Source organism: Vidua macroura, chromosome 13, assembly GCF_024509145.1.
Source record: "Vidua macroura isolate BioBank_ID:100142 chromosome 13, ASM2450914v1, whole genome shotgun sequence".
NCBI classification, from domain to species: domain Eukaryota; kingdom Metazoa; phylum Chordata; class Aves; order Passeriformes; family Viduidae; genus Vidua; species Vidua macroura.
In genome coordinates, this window is record NC_071583.1 from 22172449 (window position 1) to 22189820 (window position 17372).

Genomic DNA, 17372 nt, shown 5'->3' on the forward strand with positions numbered 1-17372 from the left:
ATTCTGCCGCCGAGAGGCAGAAAAGTTAGAATGATGGAATTATCCAGCATGTATTTGTCCAATGCTCTTTCCCTAGAGCACCAGAGGATTCCCATGCATATTTCTTCAGAGGGGGTTTTAGCACAAGTGCTACTAGTCCTATAGTAAGAGAGGTCCACCAGAACAGGTTGGCCAGGGTCATGAGCTGCATTATTAGGATCATTTGGTACAGAGCATAGGAGTCAGTGTAGATGCAGACCAAAGAGGAATTCTGTGCTTCTCGTTGAAAAACACTCCAGACAGCTATCAGCTCCCCACTGTGTGTACTACCTTCTCCCTCTGTAATCATTTGCTCACCAGAGGAAAAGTGGAGGGCTTCTGCCCTAGATTTCCATACTTTTCCTTCCCCTTTAGCAAAAGCATCAGTAAACCAAGAGTTTGCTGATTGTTCGGGGCAGAAAGGAGGGGTTACTTTGATTACAGAGGCAGGTTTGTCCAAGCTCTCAGTTTCTTGGATTGCTAAAGTTTTTACAGCTCCTTCTGTCATTGAGAAGAAGTTACAGTAATGTTCAACCTGAGCATACCACTTTCTCACTGAGGCCCTCTGGGCCACCCCGTCAGGAGGGGGACTCCCACTAGTGACTGTCTTAATAACCTTGAAGGGGCCTCTCAATACAATTGGTTGTTTTTGTGCAATTTTTTCTACTTCTAGGAAAGCTAAGATAACCATCAACAATCCTTTTTCCCAGGTAGTGTATCTTTTCTCAGCATCTTTGGAACCACGGGAATCAAAACCAACAGGTCTTGTCGGAGCCTCAGGACCCCGCTGCCATATGTGTACTGACAGCCCTGAGGAGGCAAATGCCCATTCCACCTGGAAAGGATCTGTAGGATGGATAGGGCCCAGTGCTTGATGAGCTGTTGCTTCAAAAATCAGCAATTGCAATGCTGACTCCTGAGAAAGACTCCAATCCCATTTCACCCCTTTCCTCAACAAGTCATAAAGGGGAACAAATGGGTCGTTCCAGTGACTAGGAAATCTGTCTGGTCTTTCTACAGGAGATACAGCTGCTATCGTTTTTGGAAGGAGAATTGCTGTAGGTTTGAGTGATTCTGGAAGCCCACAAATTCAAGGGGTCATTATCTTGGGCTTCACAGGTAATTGCATCAGGGATTCAAAGCCAGGAATTCATTTCTTTTTGTGAGTCATTTGCAGGCAAGCAGCTTTGTGCACATTTTCCAAGAGCTGGTCGGGGGTACTAATTCTAGCTATGGGATCTCCCCTTTCCAAGGGGCTTGTTCCCCCGGCCCAAAAAGCTGCACGCTGTGTCAGGGACCATGTGTCACCTTTCTCTCCTGTTGTTAAGAAGACACCATGTCCCCAATACCCACTGGCTTCCTGTTCAGTGAATTGAATTTGATCACCACCAGTGAGGGACACCCGGAAAACATATTCTGTTTCTGATTCATGTGGAGGCTGTCCGTATTCCCTTTTAAGCTTAGCTAGCTCGGTGGCCGTGTTTAGTTGTGATGGTATGCGTTTGGTTGTGATGTGAGGTTCCAGATCATCATCACTGAGATAGTTCTACTCTGTTTTAATCAAGGGTCTCAAGTGATGGCAGCAATGTTCCCCACAATTACTTGCTGCTTCAAGTTCTTGATGAGGATAGATTTGTTTAATGTGAGGAGTTTCCTTCTCCTCAAGCTCTGTAGAGGAATCAGCATGATGGGATTTGTTAATATGTTCCTCTGTTAAGGCAGCTCGCAATGCATAGATCACATTTTTTTGCTTCATAGAACTGTTTTTGCAAAATTTCAACTAGATTTTGAAGGGAGTCTATTATAGCATGTTCCTCACTTCTTCGCTGGAAGCCATTTTCTATAGCTGCCATAAGACAAGCTCCCAAAACTGAGCAGAAGATAGTTTTATTTTTGCCCAGTTTGAATTTTGTTTCATGTTGTAATGAACACACTCTATCAATAACATTTTCTAAGTTCAACCAATTACTCTGTGCCCATTTTTCTCCTTCTGTAGAAGGTTTGGCATTGTGTTTGGCTAGTAGTGCATAAAATTCAGCTTTAATTTCAAGGCTAAGATTGTCACTCATTTTGTGAAGGGACCAAAACCACGACAGGGAGCTACAAACTTAAGTTCCACAAAACTACACAGCCCTCGCTGTGTCGCCCTTCGCTTCCCTGGCTGGGTGAAAGGACAATCATCTGCCTGGGAGGCTCTGCTTAGTTGCTTCAAGTTGTCCCTTCCTTCCCAGACCACATACACACAACAACAACAAAACAACAGTGTCCCGCCCTTTGCACTAAGGGATCCTTTATGAATTGCCAAAGACAGTATGGGTGCCTTTTCAGCTGCAACCCTTCTGTCTAGACAGAACTCCTGTCCGTGACGCCAATTTTAATGTCACGATCCGTTTCTTGCGGGGTGTCGTGATGGTTCTTTTCACCCATCCCAAAAGTGCAACAAAGGCAAACAACAAGGGACTATCAGTTAATCACAACAAATGCACCTTTAGTAGGGGCCAAAACAGTAAACGCGATAGTGGGGATCTGAAAGGAGATAAAAGGTTAGAGAGAGAACAGGGCTATGGGAATAGCTACCAACACAGGCGAGATCCTCAGTGCTCCGGACGATGGGGATCCGTCTGTCGTGTCGGGGGAGTCTTCGAAGTTCTGGTCGACTCGGGGCTCCAATTATAGTCCACAGAGGAGAGAGGGGGGGAACAAGTGTAATAATGAAAGTCCATTGTAATCGCCCCGAGGGAACGGGTGAGTCCACAGAAACCACCAAAGCAAGACGAATCCAATGAAGAATAAGTCCATTTGAATCACTGAAGGGAAACAGGTCATGTCATTAGTGGTCAGACCACCAATTTCCCCTCCTCCCTATAGCAGGGGTCTCAGTCTCAGTCCTTGGGAGGAGGGTTCTCATTCTTTCTTTGTCACAGTGGTAACGAGGCAGATGAGGGGTCTTCAGTGAAGGACCGCGAGAGTCACCCCAAAAGTTCATTGGGCTTAAGAACGGAGATTAGAAGCAGGCCGCGCATCAGGCTGTCCCGTGCTGGCTCCATGTCAGGTCTTTGCCAAGTCCTTGCCAACTCCTTGCCAAGTTCTTACCAGGCCTAGTTGGGAACAGCCAGCATGACGGTTCAGTGGTCCCACCTGTGCTGTGTCCTGTTCTAAGCCGGAACTACAGTGGGGGAAGGGATTCTTTCTTGTGGCAATCGGAAGGCAGAATGGAAAATGAGGGGCTTCTGACGGGCTCTTACACCACCCCGTGACTGACGATTGCCCTCGAAAGATCTTTATCAGCAGGATTCCATGGTGTCGTCGTGCAGTCTTCAGGACTCGTCAAGTGTTGGCAGCAGGTCCCAGGGAAAAGAGAAGAGGAAAAGGGAAAGAAAGAGAAAACAGGAAAACTAAAACAATCACAACATATTAGTAATCACAACAAATTATAATTAAACAATAAGCAAAATACAATTAGTAAATCAATAATAGTTATTTAAATAATAATCAATATGAATCAATTAAACAATAAATTGATCAAATAATAAACCAGTATCATCAATATTAAACAGTAAAGTAATAAACCTAGTATAATCGATATTACTCAGTACAATTTTATAAACAATAAACAAAAATAATTAAAACAGCGATTAGAACAAATCATAAAAGAAAATGATGTAAAACATATCTTCTAACCTTATCATCTTCTTGTGTCTACTGTCCTGGGAACATCTCTAGTGTAAAGGATGTCGGCCAAGTGGTGTGCATTAATTATAGATGTTAATTTTGTTCATCGTTTCATCATTCTCCAATTTACAATAAGCAAGATTACTGATAAAACAAAACCAATCATAACTAAAATCAGAAGAACAACAATGGGATGACACAATTTCTTCAGGATACCGGTGGCGGTGGGTGACCACCCGAAAAGGGTATCCCACCACTTGTGCTCGGCATCACTTTTCACCCTTTCTACAACACGATGTATTTCTTGCACATGATGATGAACAGTTACCAGAGTTTTCTGTCCATTCCCCTTGATTTTTCCTAGGATCTCTATTAGATCTTGATGAAGTAATAATTGCTTGACCAGAGAAAGGTTCATCCCAATGGGAGTAGGCAGTAGCTTGTGAATCAACGTGAGATTGGATTCTAAAAGTTCATGTGAAGTAACTGGAGCTACAAAAGAAAAATCACATCCTGCAATTTTAGTAAAGTTGCAAGCACAAAAATTTGAATGATTTTTAGTAGCTACTACTGTACTTTCTATAAACACAGTATCCCAAGCGGTTCTGAAGCAGGCACACCCATTGTCTGTAGATACAAGGACTGTTTCAGAAGTCTCGTTAGGATGAATATCAAAATGACAGCTATTTTGTTCTGTCTCCAGACAAATATCTTGAGCTACAATTGCATTACCTTCACAGATAAACCCTAGTTGTTCTCAGATGGTACAGGACTCTAAATTGACAGTTTGCCATTTGTCATCAATTTGACGGGCCCATTCTCTATGTTCAGAAGGATAGAAAGTGGGTCCATCATGATTTAATCCTAGTGCAATGATAGGGAATATCAAATGCACCCAGGCATTTCTTATGGTCAACGCAAATGCTGTGGCTGTGTTTGTGTTAGGGTCATAGGTAAAATTCACTAAATTCCACCAGGATTGGAAATCTCTTTCAAAGTCAGTGGCACTGTCCCAGACTATTTTCCTCATTTCAGTGGGAAAAGTGCCTTCTTCACCTTCTCTTATAATTGAGGCAGCAACTGACTGCATCCATCATTGAGCCTGGATACGGCTAAGAGCTAAGGAAACGTTGCTTTGTGCGGCATTAAGTGCATCAATGATCAATTTGCTATTATTTACATTTATCTTTTCCCAATTTGCTAGAATGTTTGATAGCAACCACTGATGTGTTCCCAAGGCTGATAAGGACGATTGCAGTGGTTGTTGTATTTTGGTTAAATCTTTAGTTGTGGAAGCCAATTTATTCATTCATACTTCTGAATCAATACTATTTAGGATTCCCAATCCTGTTCCCACAAGACCAGTTATGTCTCTTGGCACGCGGTTTTTAGGAGGCTTCCACTGTCGCAGCCAGGTTGTCCAAGCCTGAAAAGAGGTCTGCAAAAAGGGTGAACAAGCTGGTTGTATTTCTCAGATATTGTTTTGCATCAGCAATTTGACTTGTTTAAGAGACCATAACAGATTAAACAATATCTGTTGTTGGCCAGTTTTCCTGATTCTACATGGTCCAATTTCAAAAATTTTCGGGCTAAGTGTAACCAGTGGTTGGGTGGTAGGTGTCACAACATTAACATCAAGTCCTACTCCAGTATTTGAATCAATACTTTCAACTTAAAAAACAAAAACAAAAACAAAAACAAAACAAAACAAAAAAAAGTGCTTCAGTATTTTTGGACCAAAACCAAACTACTTCTACAGTTTGTGTTCATGTGAAATTGTGCCAACAATCCTGTATGCTTGGCTGCGTACAAACCTTTTTGTGCTTCAAGAGATCCTTTCACTTTTTCTGCATGCTACCACAATTAGTTCAGACCACGGTCACTCAGCTGCTTTCTGGCCATGGGGTTGCGGTAGGATGCAGAAAAGTATTACCAGTTTTATCATGGATTAGGTGGTCTTCATGTCCCTCGGAGTTCTTCTGAGAAAGTAAACACAACAGAATTCTGCCGCCGAGAGGCAGAAAAGTTAGAATGATGGAATTATCCAGCATGTATTTGTCCAATGCTCTTTCCCTAGAGCATCAGAGGATTCCCATGCATATTTCTTCAGAGGGGGTTTTAGCACAAGTGCTACTAGTCCTATAGTAAGAGAGGTCCACCAGAACAGGTTGGCCAGGGTCATGAGCTGCATTATTAGGATCATTTGGTACAGAGCATAGGAGTCAGTGTAGATGCAGACCAAAGAGGAATTCTGTGCTTCTCGTTGAAAAATACTCCAGACAGCTATCAGCTCCCCACTGTGTGTACTACCTTCTCCCTCTGTAATCATTTGCTCACCAGAGGAAAAGTGGAGGGCTTCTGCCCTAGATTTCCATACTTTTCCTTCCCCTTTAGCAAAAGCATCAGTAAACCAAGAGTTTGCTGATTGTTCGGGGCAGAAAGGAGGGGTTACTTTGATTACAGAGGCAGGTTTGTCCAAGCTCTCCGTTTCTTGGATTGCTAAAGTTTTTACAGCTCCTTCTGTCATTGAGAAGAAGTTACAGTAATGTTCAACCTGAGCATACCACTTTCTCACTGAGGCCCTCTGGGCCACCCCGTCAGGAGGGGGACTCCCACTAGTGACTGTCTTAATAACCTTGAAGGGGCCTCTCAATACAATTGGTTGTTTTTGTGCAATTTTTTCTACTTCTAGGAAAGCTAAGATAACCATCAACAATCCTTTTTCCCAGGTAGTGTATCTTTTCTCAGCATCTTTGGAACCACGGGAATCAAAACCAACAGGTCTTGTCGGAGCCTCAGGACCCCGCTGCCATATGTGTACTGACAGCCCTGAGGAGGCAAATGCCCATTCCACCTGGAAAGGATCTGTAGGATGGATAGGGCCCAGTGCTTGATGAGCTGTTGCTTCAAAAATCAGCAATTGCAATGCTGACTCCTGAGAAAGACTCCAATCCCATTTCACCCCTTTCCTCAACAAGTCATAAAGGGGAACAAATGGGTCGTTCCAGTGACTAGGAAATCTGTCTGGTCTTTCTACAGGAGATACAGCTGCTATCGTTTTTGGAAGGAGAATTGCTGTAGGTTTGAGTGATTCTGGAAGCCCACAAATTCAAGGGGTCATTATCTTGGGCTTCACAGGTAATTGCATCAGGGATTCAAAGCCAGGAATTCATTTCTTTTTGTGAGTCATTTGCAGGCAAGCAGCTTTGTGCACATTTTCCAAGAGCTGGTCGGGGGTACTAATTCTAGCTATGGGATCTCCCCTTTCCAAGGGGCTTGTTCCCCCGGCCCAAAAAGCTGCACGCTGTGTCAGGGACCATGTGTCACCTTTCTCTCCTGTTGTTAAGAAGACACCATGTCCCCAATACCCACTGGCTTCCTGTTCAGTGAATTGAATTTGATCACCACCAGTGAGGGACACCCGGAAAACATATTCTGTTTCTGATTCATGTGGAGGTTGTCCGTATTCCCTTTTAAGCTTAGCTAGCTCGGTGGCCGTGTTTAGTTGTGATGGTATGCGTTTGGTTGTGATGTGAGGTTCCAGATCATCATCACTGAGATAGTTCTACTCTGTTTTAATCAAGGGTCTCAAGTGATGGCAGCAATGTTCCCCACAATTACTTGCTGCTTCAAGTTCTTGATGAGGATAGATTTGTTTAATGTGAGGAGTTTCCTTCTCCTCAAGCTCTGTAGAGGAATCAGCATGATGGGATTTGTTAATATGTTCCTCTGTTAAGGCAGCTCGCAATGCATAGATCACATTTTTTTGCTTCATAGAACTGTTTTTGCAAAATTTCAACTAGATTTTGAAGGGAGTCTATTATAGCATGTTCCTCACTTCTTCGCTGGAAGCCATTTTCTATAGCTGCCATAAGACAAGCTCCCAAAACTGAGCAGAAGATAGTTTTATTTTTGCCCAGTTTGAATTTTGTTTCATGTTGTAATGAACACACTCTATCAATAACATTTTCTAAGTTCAACCAATTACTCTGTGCCCATTTTTCTCCTTCTGTAGAAGGTTTGGCATTGTGTTTGGCTAGTAGTGCATAAAATTCAGCTTTAATTTCAAGGCTAAGATTGTCACTCATTTTGTGAAGGGACCAAAACCACGACAGGGAGCTACAAACTTAAGTTCCACAAAACTACACAGCCCTCGCTGTGTCGCCCTTCGCTTCCCTGGCTGGGTGAAAGGACAATCATCTGCCTGGGAGGCTCTGCTTAGTTGCTTCAAGTTGTCCCTTCCTTCCCAGACCACATACACACAACAACAACAAAACAACAGTGTCCCGCCCTTTGCACTAAGGGATCCTTTATGAATTGCCAAAGACAGTATGGGTGCCTTTTCAGCTGCAACCCTTCTGTCTAGACAGAACTCCTGTCCGTGACGCCAATTTTAATGTCACGATCCGTTTCTTGCGGGGTGTCGTGATGGTTCTTTTCACCCATCCCAAAAGTGCAACAAAGGCAAACAACAAGGGACTATCAGTTAATCACAACAAATGCACCTTTAGTAGGGGCCAAAACAGTAAACGCGATAGTGGGGATCTGAAAGGAGATAAAAGGTTAGAGAGAGAACAGGGATATGGGAATAGCTACCAACACAGGCGAGATCCTCAGTGCTCCGGACGATGGGGATCCGTCTGTCGTGTCGGGGGAGTCTTCGAAGTTCTGGTCGACTCGGGGCTCCAATTATAGTCCACAGAGGAGAGAGGGGGGGAACAAGTGTAATAATGAAAGTCCATTGTAATCGCCCCGAGGGAACGGGTGAGTCCACAGAAACCACCAAAGCAAGACGAATCCAATGAAGAATAAGTCCATTTGAATCACTGAAGGGAAACAGGTCATGTCATTAGTGGTCAGACCACCAATTTCCCCTCCTCCCTATAGCAGGGGTCTCAGTCTCAGTCCTTGGGAGGAGGGTTCTCATTCTTTCTTTGTCACAGTGGTAACGAGGCAGATGAGGGGTCTTCAGTGAAGGACCGCGAGAGTCACCCCAAAAGTTCATTGGGCTTAAGAACGGAGATTAGAAGCAGGCCGCGCATCAGGCTGTCCCGTGCTGGCTCCATGTCAGGTCTTTGCCAAGTCCTTGCCAACTCCTTGCCAAGTTCTTACCAGGCCTTGTTGGGAACAGCCAGCATGACAGTTCAGTGGTCCCACCTGTGCTGTGTCCTGTTCTAAGCCGGAACTACAGTGGGGGAAGGGATTCTTTCTTGTGGCAATCGGAAGGCAGAATGGAAAATGAGGGGCTTCTGACGGGCTCTTACAGCCTCGCATTCACACACATTCATCCCCCCTTTATTCGCCCTGTAATGCAAAGGATCTCCCACTTGCCGAGCCGTGGGGGCTTTTAGCCGCTCGGCACGAAGCTTGGGTAGCTGGTACATCTGAGGGTCCACCAGAAGAACGGGAGGGACACTCGGGCTGCTGAAATCCTGCTCGTTGATTGAAGGGTCGCAGAAGGGGCAAACAGGGAGACAACGAAGCAGTAGAGAGGCAGATTCCGAGAGCCCCGAAGGGCGGGGTGAGGATTCTTTTACTGCGTAGGGGTAGGAGGGTTTAGCATTCGAGGGTACAATCGGGAGAAGGCTAAAGGGAGGGGAAATATAACATTAACCAGTGGGGAAAAGGGAAAGGAGTGTTCTTGGTGGAAGAACCGTGGAACAGAGAAGATTCGAGGCTAAGGGGCAGACTTGAACAACAACTGACAGGACAGGGGGAGGGTACAATTCTCTTACGAAAGGGGGTGGAGAACTCATACAACTGCTGTTTCCCATGGCAACCCTAGACTGCCTTCCCCAACCCCTCCCCCTGCACCAGTGACAGCTTTTAACACTGAAGGGCAGTGCTATTGTATAACAAACACTTAATTCTTAGCCCAGCCGGGCTCGCTGGCTACTTTTGCAAGCTTTTTACCAACTAGCGATGCTTGTAAGCGGTGCTTGTAACTCCTAGCTTGTACCACGCTCCCACTAGCTGCGCTATCAGCTAGCGGCGTTCAAAGCAGCTCCTCAAACCGCGGCTTCTGCCCGCGCGCCCGCTGCGCTATCAGCTGGGCCGCGCCTAAAGCACCTTTGCAAGCCCCGACTGAAACGATACGCGGAAGAAATCAATAGACTCCATAACCTGGGGTAGTTATGAAGTGGGTACGTATGTCAGCGCCCGGCACAAGTGAGATAGCTCTCCAAAACTTGTGCCCCGAGCCTCAGTCTGACCCACACTTTTATTCTTAAAGGCGTTCCATATGCAATACATTGCACAACATTTTCATGCATATTCCACCCCTGGCCCCGCCTGTCCTCGCTTCTCATGCGAAGTAAGTCCACGCCCTTCTGGGCATGCCTGGTTTGCTGTGGTGGTCGTACGGGGGTCTCTTGGTGGTCCTGAGGCTGAAGATTGTGGTCTTCCTCATGATTGAACTTTTGAACTTTTCCTCAGTGCGCGTGCGCTTTTGGTCCTTTGGTGCTTATCTGAGTACGTCTGTCAGTCTTGATAGGCTTGGAGACAGAGGAGCTTCTTTATTTTAATTCAGAAGGAAAGGGTTCTTTCCTTCTTCTGGTATTGTTCTTCATGCAAGAAGCTTCAGAAATTCGCATTTTCCTTTGCCCTTTGTATTAGGCAGAGGTTTCTTAAGCAAAAGGTTGAAAATTCAACACATAACTCTACAAGCTAAATTAGAAATGCTTAATTCATTTTGTTAACCTAACTCTAAAAATCTCTATTTCACCTCGGGAGCTGTCACAGAGCAGAAAGCAGCTGAGATGCTGAAAAGCAGCAAAGCTGAACTGCCTGCCTCAGCTTCAGCAATGTGCAATTGACTGAAGGCGAAACACGAAGCAGCAGAGCAGCGGGCTTCTGTGCGCACTGAAGGCAATTGCAAGAATCCAGCAGTTGCTCCTTGCCAAGCACAGGCAGCTGCCTGTGTTCTTGCTTCTTGACCAACTCACAGTTGCCCTTCTTTTCAGCAGCTGCCATCGTGTTCTATGCATCTCGGAGCCTCAGGGGAGCAACAAGAATTTCCAAGGTGGGATGCATGAAAACTAAAATAAAAACTCAGGAAGGTTGTCCTGGAACACCTTCTATTGGCATGCCAAGAGTGAATTCAACAGGCAGGAGAGCGGCAGCCACCGTCCTGCAGCAGTCTGCGAGCTTCGCACACAAGCCGGCTTCTTCGCGGCTTCGTTCTTCGCCTCTTGCAAGCTACCGCGATCTCCGGCTGCCGGAGGCGAAGAAGCGGCAACTTCGCGCACAGATGACTGGAGCGGCAGCGGTGCGCTCCGAAGCGCCGCTTTTGCCGAAAGACGCCGGGAAGCGGCACTTGCTTTCGGCCAGCTGCGGAGCTCCGTATTCTGCCTCTCTAGTCGCCTACATCTTAGCGCAAAGCTTTTCCGCTCCAGTTCTCAAGGAGAAAGTGTCCCAGCACTGCTCACTTAGCCCGACCTTGCCAGGAAATAAGATTTGCTGCACATTCCAAGGACACTGCATTTTCCTGGGCAAGCTGCAACCTGCTGGCAGATGGCCGTGCTCTCTGCCCACTCCTGCCCAGCTCTGAGTAGTAGCGGGCACGTTGCAGCCTGGCGAAGGCAAGAAACCTGGAGAGCTGTCACAGAGCAGAAGGGCAGCTGAGATGCTGAAAAGCAGCAAAGCTGAACTGCCTGCCTCAACTTCAGCAGAGTGTAATTGACTGAAGGCGAAAAACCAAGCAGCAGAGCAGCGGGCTTCTGTGCGCACTGAAGGCAATTGCTAGAATCCAGCAGCTGCTCCTCGCCAAGCACAGTCAACTGCCTGTGTTCTTGCTTCTTGACCAACTCACAGTTGCCCTTCTTCTCAGCAGCTGCCACCGTGTTCTCTGCATCTCGGAGCCTCTGGGGAGCAGCAAGAATTTCCAAGGTGGGATGTAGTAGGACTACGTCAAAACCCTGGAAAATTGTCCTGGAACACCTTCCACTCGCATGCCAAGAGTGAATTCAACAGGCTTGGAGAGCGGCAGCCACCGTCCTGCAGCTGTCTGCGAGCTTCGCACACAAGCCGGCTTCTTCGCGGCTTCGTTCTTCGCCTATGCAAGCTACCGCGATCTCCGGCTGCCGGAGGCGAAGAAGCGGCAACTTCGCGCACAGATGACTGGAGCGGCAGCGGTGCGCTCCGAAGCGCCGCTTTTGCCGAAAGACGCCGGGAAGCGGCACTTGCTTTCGGCCAGCTGCGGAGCTCCGTATTCTGCCTCTCTAGTCGCCTACATCTTAGCGCAAAGCTTTTCCGCTCCAGTTCTCAAGGAGAAAGTGTCCCAGCACTGCTCACTTAGCCCGACCTTGCCAGGAAATAAGATTTGCTGCACATTCCAAGGACACTGCATTTTCCTGGGCAAGCTGCAACCTGCTGGCAGATGGCCGTGCTCTCTGCCCACTCCTGCCCAGCTCTGAGTAGTAGCGGGCACGTTGCAGCCTGGCGAAGGCAAGAAACCTGGAGAGCTGTCACAGAGCAGAAGGGCAGCTGAGATGCTGAAAAGCAGCAAAGCTGAACTGCCTGCCTCAACTTCAGCAGAGTGTAATTGACTGAAGGCGAAAAACCAAGCAGCAGAGCAGCGGGCTTCTGTGCGCACTGAAGGCAATTGCTAGAATCCAGCAGCTGCTCCTCGCCAAGCACAGTCAACTGCCTGTGTTCTTGCTTCTTGACCAACTCACAGTTGCCCTTCTTCTCAGCAGCTGCCACCGTGTTCTCTGCATCTCGGAGCCTCTGGGGAGCAGCAAGAATTTCCAAGGTGGGATGTAGTAGGACTACGTCAAAACCCTGGAAAATTGTCCTGGAACACCTTCCACTCGCATGCCAAGAGTGAATTCAACAGGCTTGGAGAGCGGCAGCCACCGTCCTGCAGCTGTCTGCGAGCTTCGCACACAAGCCGGCTTCTTCGCGGCTTCGTTCTTCGCCTATGCAAGCTACCGCGATCTCCGGCTGCCGGAGGCGAAGAAGCGGCAACTTCGCGCACAGATGACTGGAGCGGCAGCGGTGCGCTCCGAAGCGCCGCTTTTGCCGAAAGACGCCGGGAAGCGGCACTTGCTTTCGGCCAGCTGCGGAGCTGCGTATTCTGCCTCTCTAGTCGCCTACATCTTAGCGCAAAGCTTTTCCGCTCCAGTTCTCAAGGAGAAAGTGTCCCAGCACTGCTCACTTAGCCCGACCTTGCCAGGAAATAGGATTTGCTGCACATTCCAAGGACACTGCATTTTCCTGGGCAAGCTGCAACCTGCTGGCAGATAGCCGTGCTCTCTGCCCACTCCTGCCCAGTTCTTGGTACTAGCGGGCACGTTGCAGCCTGGCGAAGGCAAGAAACCTGGAGAGCTGTCACAGAGCAGAAGGGCAGCTGAGATGCTGAAAAGCAGCAAAGCTGAACAGCCTGCCTCAGCTTCAGCAGTGTGTAATTGACTGAAGGCGAAAAACCAAGCAGCAGAGCAGCGGGCTTCTGTGCGCACTGAAGGCAATTGCAAGAATCCAGCAGCTGCTCCTCGCCAAGCACAGTCAACTGCCTGTGTTCTTGCTTCTTGACCAACTCACAGTTGCCCTTCTTCTCAGCAGCTGCCACCGTGTTCTCTGCATCTCGGAGCCTCTGGGGAGCAACAAGAATTTCCAAGGTGGGATGCATGAAAACTAAAATAAAAACTCAGGAAGGTTGTCCTGGAACACCTCCCATTGGCATGCCAAGAGTGAATTCAACAGGCAGGAGAGCGGCAGCCACCGTCCTGCAGCAGTCTGCGAGCTTCGCACACAAGCCGGCTTCTTCGCCTGCTTCGTTCTTCGCCTCTTGCAAGCTACCGCGATCTCCGGCTGCCGGAGGCGAAGAAGCGGCAACTTCGCGCACAGATGACTGGAGCGGCAGCGGTGCGCTCCGAAGCGCCGCTTTTGCCGAAAGACGCCGGGAAGCGGCACTTGCTTTCGGCCAGCTCCGGAGCTCCGTATTCTGCCTCTCTAGTCGCCTACATCTTAGCGAAAAGCTTTTCCGCTCCAGTTCTCAAGGAGAAAGTGTCCCAGCACTGCTCACTTAGCCCGACCTTGCCAGGAAATAAGATTTGCTGCACATTCCAAGGACACTGCATTTTCCTGGGCAAGCTGCAACCTGCTGGCAGATGGCCGTGCTCTCTGCCCACTCCTGCCCAGCTCTGGGTAGTAGCGGGCACGTTGCAGCCTGGCGAAGGCAAGAAACCTGGAGAGCTGTCACAGAGCAGAAGGGCAGCTGAGATGCTGAAAAGCAGCAAAGCTGAACTGCCTGCCTCAACTTCAGCAGTGTGTAATTGACTGCAGGCGAAACACCAAGCAGCAGAGCAGCGGGCTTCTGTGCGCACTGAAGGCAATTGCTGGAATCCAGCAGCTGCTCCTCGCCAAGCACAGTCAACTGCCTGTGTTCTTGCTTCTTGACCAACTCACAGTTGCCCTTCTTCTCAGCAGCTGCCACCGTGTTCTCTGCATCTCGGAGCCTCTGGGGAGCAGCAAGAATTTCCAAGGTGGGATGAAGTAGGACTACGTCAAAACCCAGGAAAATTGTCCTGGAACACCTTCCACTCGCATGCCAAGAGTGAATTCAACAGGCTTGGAGAGCGGCAGCCACCGTCCTGCAGCAGTCTGCGAGCTTCGCACACAAGCCGGCTTCTTCGCGGCTTCGTTCTTCGCCTCTTGCAAGCTACCGCGATCTCCGGCTGCCGGAGGCGAAGAAGCGGCAACTTCGCGCACAGATGATTGGAGCGGCAGCGGTGCGCTCCGAAGCGCCGCTTTTGCCGAAAGACGCCGGGAAGCGGCACTTGCTTTCGGCCAGCTGCGGAGCTGCGTATTCTGCCTCTCTAGTCGCCTACATCTTAGCGAAAAGCTTTTCCGCTCCAGTTCTCAAGGAGAAAGTGTCCCAGCACTGCTCACTTAGCCCGACCTTGCCAGGAAATGAGATTTGCTGCACATTCCAAGGACACTGCATTTTCCTGGGCAAGCTGCAACCTGCTGGCAAATGGCCGTGCTCTCTGCCCACTCCTGCCCAGCTCTGGGTAGTAGCGGGCACGTTGCAGCCTGGCGAAGGCAAGAAACCTGGAGAGCTGTCACAGAGCAGAAGGGCAGCTGAGATGCTGAAAAGCAGCAAAGCTGAACTGCCTGCCTCAACTTCAGCAGTGTGTAATTGACTGCAGGCGAAACACGAAGCAGCAGAGCAGCGGGCTTCTGTGCGCACTGAAGGCAATTGCAAGAATCCAGCAGCTGCTCCTCGCCAAGCACAGTCAACTGCCTGTGTTCTTGCTTCTTGACCAACTCACAGTTGCCCTTCTTCTCAGCAGCTGCCACCGTGTTCTCTGCATCTCGGAGCCTCTGGGGAGCAACAAGAATTTCCAAGGTGGGATGCATGAAAACTAAAATAAAAACTCAGGAAGGTTGTCCTGGAACACCTCCCATTGGCATGCCAAGAGTGAATTCAACAGGCAGGAGAGCGGCAGCCACCGTCCTGCAGCAGTCTGCGAGCTTCGCACACAAGCCGGCTTCTTCGCGGCTTCGTTCTTCGCCTCTTGCAAGCTACCGCGATCTCCGGCTGCCTGAGGCGACGAAGCGGCTACTTCGCGCACAGATGACTGGAGCGGCAGCGGTGCGCTCCGAAGCGCCGCTTTTGCCGAAAGACGCCGGCAAGCGGCACTTGCTTTCGGCCAGCTGCGGAGCTCCGTATTCTGCCTCTCTAGTCGCCTATATCTTAGCGAAAAGCTTTTCCGCTCCAGTTCTCAAGGAGAAAGTGTCCCAGCACTGCTCACTTAGCCCGACCTTGCCAGGAAATAGGATTTGCTGCACATTCCAAGGACACTGCATTTTCCTGGGCAAGCTGCAACCTGCTGGCAAATGGCCGTGCTCTCTGCCCACTCCTGCCCAGTTCTTGGTACTAGCGGGCACGTTGCAGCCTGGCGAAGGCAAGAAACCTGGAGAGCTGTCACAGAGCAGAAGGGCAGCTGAGATGCTGAAAAGCAGCAAAGCTGAACTGCCTGCCTCAACTTCAGCAGTGTGTAATTGGCTGAAGGCGAAAAACCAAGCAGCAGAGCAGCGGGCTTCTGTGCGCACTGAAGGCAATTGCAAGAATCCAGCAGCTGCTCCTAGCCAAGCACAGTCAACTGCCTGTGTTCTTGCTTCTTGACCAACTCACAGTTGCCCTTCTCAGCAGCTGCCACCGTGTTCTCTGCATCTCGGAGCCTCAGGGGAGCAACAAGAATTTCCAAGGTGGGATGCATGAAAACCAAAATAAAAACTCAGGAAGGTTGTCCTGGAACACCTCCCATTGGCATGCCAAGAGTGAATTCAAGAGGCAGGAGAGCGGCAGCCACCGTCCTGCAGCTGTCTGCGAGTTTCGCACACAAGCCGGCTTCTTCGCGGCTTCGTTCTTCGCCTCTTGCAAGCTACCGCGATCTCCGGCTGCCGGAGGCGAAGAAGCGGCAACTTCGCGCACAGATGACTGGAGCGGCAGCGGTGCGCTCCGAAGCGCCGCTTTTGCCGAAAGACGCCGGGAAGCGGCACTTGCTTTCGGCCAGCTGCCGAGCTCCGTATTCTGCCTCTCGAGTCGCCTACATCTTAGCGCAAAGCTTTTCCGCTCCAGTTCTCAAGGAGAAAGTGTCCCAGCACGGCTCACTTAGCCCGACCTTGCCAGGAAATAAGATTTGCTGCACATTCCAAGGACACTGCATTTTCCTGGGCAAGCTGCAACCTGCTGGCAGATGGCCGTGCTCTCTGCCCACTCCTGCCCAGTTCTTGGTACTAGCGGGCACGTTGCAGCCTGGCGAAGGCAAGAAACCTCTGAAACGATACGCGGAAGAAATCAATAGACTCCATAACCTGGGGTAGTTATGAAGTGGGTACGTATGTCAGCGCCCGGCACAAGTGAGATAGCTCTCCAAAACTTGTGCCCCGAGCCTCAGTCTGACCCACACTTTTATTCTTAAAGGCGTTCCATATGCAATACATTGCACAACATTTTCATGCATATTCCACCCCTGGCCCCGCCTGTCCTCGCTTCTCATGCGAAGTAAGTCCACGCCCTTCTGGGCATGCGTGGTTTGCTGTGGTGGTCGTACGGGGGTCTCTTGGTGGTCCTGAGGCTGAAGATTGTGGTCTTCCTCATGATTGAACTTTTGAACTTTTCCTCTCTGCGCGTGCGCTTTTGGTCCTTTGGTGCTTATCTGAGTACGTCTGTCAGTCTTGATAGGCTTGGAGACAGAGGAGCTTCTTTATCTGGGTTCTTTCCTTCTTCTGGTATTGTTCTCTATGCAAGAAGCTTCAGAAATTTGCATTTTCCTATGCCCTTTGTACTAGGCAGAGGTTTCTTAAGTAAAAGGTTGAAAATTCAACAGATAACTCTACAAGCTAAATTAGAAATGCTTCATTCATTTTGTTAACCTAACTCTAAAAATCTCTGCTTCAGTCCCCCCTTTTCTTAAAATAGATTAAATTCTTTTACTACAGGGGTCTTGATTTAAATTCTGATCTACTATCATGACCGTCCTCTTTCAGTAAGATTCTATGAGTTCTAGAGAGTGATGTCAGACTGGCCATGTGTTTTAACATCCTCGAATTCTACATGAGTGTTAAAGTAGACATCATTAAACTTACAGTAACTAAAATTAATAGGATTATAATTGGGTGACATAAAGTCTTCTAAACAGTGTATTTCACTAGTTATGACTTGTGTTTATTAG